Here is a 4,839-nt window from a genome sequence, read left to right as displayed (position 1 = left end):
ATTTGTCTTAGCTTTAATCTGGTTTTTCCCCCGTGTGTTTCGGTAAATTTGTCGTTAAACTTGTCGTTGTACCTAATTTTTTTGAAGTTGGATACTGTTTCTTCTTTCTTTTTTTCTTCCATCTCCTGTCATACACTTTTTTTTTTGGTTTGACCTCTCTTAGTCGCCAAGCAAGATTGTTGAAAACGTCAAAATACCTTCTATTTAAGGGATGGAAGAAAGGCAGCACATGCGACAAAGAGGCAAGAGACACATAAGAAGATACATCGAACCAAGAGATCTATTTAACCCAAACTATAACAAGAATTATTATCATATCACAACAACAATCAGTTCAAAATCTTAAAAACTTAGCCATGAAAGGAACCTTTTCATCTAAACAATTTCAAAACAAAGCTTGGTTCACAATATTGTCAAAACTCAAGTTTTGATTCCAAAACACTCAAGTAGATTGACAGAAAAAAGAAATTAAAAAAAGAATAATGCTATTCAAACACTCGGATTTGGTGTCTATACCCAACACCATAGACCAACAGTTTTCAAATACAAGGTTGCATATTAGTTATTCTACACACGTGAACATACTGTCTGAACTTAAAGTTTACTAAACATAAAAAAGAAACTAAGACGTCGTGTAACTCTTCCACGTCTCTGGTTCTTCCTCTCTTCTTCTTCTTCTTCTTCTTGAACAAATCCCAAAAAAAAAACGTCATGTAACTCTCCTGCGCCTTTGGTTCATCCTCTCTTCTTCTTCTTGAACAAATCAAAAAAGAAAAAATATTTGAATCGCGAAGTTACGTTGTTGCTGTCCTTCTTCAACAAAAAGAAAAAATCCTTTCCCACTCTCAAAGACTATTCATTGTTGCGTGACTCTCTCTCACTTGTTCTCTGCAGCTTCTTCTTCTTCTTCTTCTTGAATAAATCCAAAAAAAAAAAAACATTTGACTCACGAAGCTACGTTATTGTTGTCTTTCTTTAACCAAAAAAAATAAATTCCTTTCTCACTCTTAGAGACTATTCATTGTTGCGTGACTCTCTCTCACTTGTTCTTTGTAGCCTACTCCTGGGTATTTGTGTATTGGCCTTCATTCGAGCCTTTGTGTTGAAGATAGGTTGAAATATTGGTTGGGCATCAATCATCGCAGCATCACAAGTACTTTTAGTGTCCTCTTCTTTAAGTTTTTCACAATGTTAATGAGTACTTTGAAATCATTTTAGATTCTTAGTCACTTCAGCGATACTTAAGTTTATTATCATAAGAATTCATAGACTACTACTCATGAGATTCAACCACAGATATAGCAGATATTGAATGTGTTCCATGAATAATTTGGTCTAGGATGGAATATATCATTGTAGCTTGTCTCCCTTATTTAGGGCCCTCCCTCAAGCAAGTTTTACTCCATAGCTTAGCTTCCGACATAAGCTCTGGCCGGCCAGAGCTTATGTCTCTACCTTATTCATAGGCTTACCCCGTCCCACTGATGAACGATAGATTTGTCGCGAATCCTCATCAAAATATAAAGAGAAATTAATGTAATATTAGGGTGCTAACCTAGGTCGTCTCCCATGAATCATTGGACGAGTAATCAAATATCAAACATATGGTGTGCAGTGTATTCAGAAAGCAAGTAAACAAGGGGAGTTTTGTGATTTCAAGATCAATGTAAAAAGCAAGAAACAAAATTATAAAGTTCAATCAATAAAAAGTGGTAACCCCTAGTTCATTCATATAGATTCTATCCTTATTCCTCTCAAGATTAAATACTCTTCCTCTCCTCTTAAAATTAGGTTAATTTAACAAGCGAAAATCAACCTTATGTTTCCATGTGAATTAAGCAATTCAATGGACTCCAATCTCTCATCCCAAGATTACGCAACCTTAGAAATAAACCTAAAATTAAGCAATTCAAGTTTAGAATCTCATTAAAATGAATTAGGGTTAATTAAGAAATGTCTCCCTCATTCAACTATTAACTCAATTCAAGAGATTAGGAAGAAGAAATTCATGAAAGAAAAGAAATTATATTAACATTCAAAAGCCAAAGAATTCAAGAATCCATATGAACTCACTAAGAATTATAAGAAAGTTTAGCACTCTATGAGGATGAGCTTCACAATTACAAAATGAAAGTAAAGAGAAATCAATAACATCAAGATGAAAATCAAAGAAAAGTGAAGAAGAAATAGAATTCAAACCCTAGGTTGGACCCTTGGCTGTCACCCAAGGCAACCCTAGGCTCTCCCAAAATGGAAAAAATCTAAAAGTGTAAAAAGCTGCTGACATAATTTCTAAAATTCTATTTATAGTGCAGTAGTCATCGCCCATAGTAGCTACGCCCAATGCTCCCATAGTAGCTACTATGATTTCATAGTAGCTACGTGCAGTGCTTGATGTTGTTGACCTTCTCTGAAGTGTTCACTTTGGGTTCATAGTAGCTACGCGCAAGACTGGGTGACTTTGGCCTTCTCTGGAGTGTTCACTTTTGAGTCAAAGTGATAACTTTGGTCTGCCCTAGAGTATTTACTATGGACTCAAAGTAGCTACGCGCAACACTTCTTCAAACTGGAGTTTCTGTAGTGTCTACTATGGAATCAGAGTGATCACTTTGGTCTACCCTTTAGATCTAGCTTGTTGTAGTGTCCACTATGGAATTAAAAGTTGTCACTTTCAACTCAAACTTTCTCAAAGGCTAGAAATTCATGAAATAAGCCTAGAAATTCCTGCACAATTATTCAAATGATCAAAATTATAAATTATTTCTACGTAAATCAATGTAAATTAACCAAAAATTAAGAAATATGATATTTGACCAAAATGATGTTTTTATGTTATTTACACTTCCTAACTCTACTTTTTATATCAAGGAACACTAAAAAAACAAGTAAAAATCAAATAAAATATCGATTCATCACAACTCTAAACTTAAACTTTTGTTTGTCCTCAAGCAAATCAAAACTCAAGAAAGTTGCATGTAAAAGGGTTGGATTTATCTAAAAAAAAAAATTTCAAAATTTTTCATTCTAATCTTAGACTCTAATTGACACTTCCAATATTTCCAAAATCATGGATTCATTCAACAAAGAAATCATACCCATATCAATTATTTTCATGCAAAGTGTTTCACTCTTCACTCATCAATGTTTCAGGCTAAGTGTTTTCCCTCAATTCATGCATTTTGCCTCACCCTACCATATGCTTGCCCATATTCTCAATCTCCTTTGCCTAGATACAATGAACCACCTACATGAGGGCTTTGTTGGTTACCAATAGGGTTAGGTTAGGTTCAATTTTGATCAAGGAAGGTCAAAAGCTCAAGTGGGTTTTTCAAGAGAAGGAAGTTCTTTTGAGTGGGTGAGTACAACAACTTATAATGGAATGCATTAAATGATGCAGCTTAAGAGATTCAAACATTCTTTCACTATGTTTTTCATTATTTTGCCTTATGTGGGATTCTTTTCAACTCAAGGCCCTTGCTGTATTCTTTCTTTCTTTCTTTTTCATTCATTCATCATCAATTTTTTATGGACTTTGACAATCATTCTCTTCTTCAAATTCAAACTTTTTCTGACATGTATTATTAACATGTATGATGTTCACCACCCCAAACTTAAGATTTTGCTTGTGCTCAAGCAACTATAGTGATAATCAGCACCCCAAACTTAGTTTCTTGCATTCACTCTTGATGTAACTCAAATAAAATACCTCTTCTTAAGATAAGGAAATTATTTTTTGCAGACTAATTTGGCAAAAAGGGTAAATTTGGAACAAAGAAAATCAGGTGCAAGGGTGTTCTAGGGTGGGTGGGTGCGTGTGTGCAAAGAAGACCTCAATCATCTAGATGAAAAATTGCACAATGCATATTCAATTAAGAAGCAAGGCAAGTTCTAGAAGATGAATGTAAATATACATGTAATAGTGCACACAAAAAAGAAATTTAAGGCCTAATTCTCTACCAAGGTAAACATGATAATTTCTTAGCAACATGTGAGTACAATTCACCTTTCAAGATGGTAGGAATGGTAAATATGTACAAAACAGAGAATGATCATGAGTTGAATGGAAAGTGTAATCAGAATATAAAATCAGAATTACAAAACTGAACTGAATTAAAAAGAGAAGAATAATGAATATATTTTTGTATTTTATCTGTTAAGTATGTAGAAAAATCAGACTAAAAACATATGAAACAAAGGCAAAGAGATCACTCCCCTTTCATGGATGATGACTCACAATTCAGGGATCAAATTGATGCTCCTTTTGATGGGACCGAGGGCAAAGTCTTAAGTCTTGAAAGTGGTCACTCTGCTACTGCACTTGATCTTTTCCAAGACTTATGCAAAAATTGGATCCAACACTTTCAATCTCCCTCTGCGAAATTCAGAATTATGCAGAAATATATGTCAAACATCAAAGTAAATGTAGACCAAAATGTTTATGAAGCAGAATTCATGAGATCCAAAATTTAAATGAAGGATTAATGCTAAATGCAAAAAATACAATTAAAAACTCTTAAGAAAATTGTGAGTTGTCTCTCACACAGCGCTCTTTTAACGTCATTAGTTTGACGCCTTATGATTTTTAATTCTAGGAGATACTTTTGATGGTAGCGGTTTCAGTTGTATCCCTAGATATTTTTCTTTTTTCTCATAAATTTGCAGCACTTCATTTATTGAGAATGTGGAAGAAATAACCGCGGAGGGACATCCAACTACTTGATGAACTCAATGAGCTTTTCTTCACGCTTTTCATTTCCTTGATATGCAAAATATTTTGTCATGTTGCTGTACTTAGGCTGCTCTCTTGGATATACAATGATGTAATATTCATATTTCAAG

The sequence above is a fragment of the Abrus precatorius genome, unplaced genomic scaffold (genome assembly GCF_003935025.1).
Source record: "Abrus precatorius isolate BTA unplaced genomic scaffold, Abrus_2018 Scaffold11, whole genome shotgun sequence".
NCBI classification, from domain to species: domain Eukaryota; kingdom Viridiplantae; phylum Streptophyta; class Magnoliopsida; order Fabales; family Fabaceae; genus Abrus; species Abrus precatorius.
The sequence above is the reverse complement of the archived record's forward strand: the minus strand, read 5'-3'. Positions refer to the sequence as shown.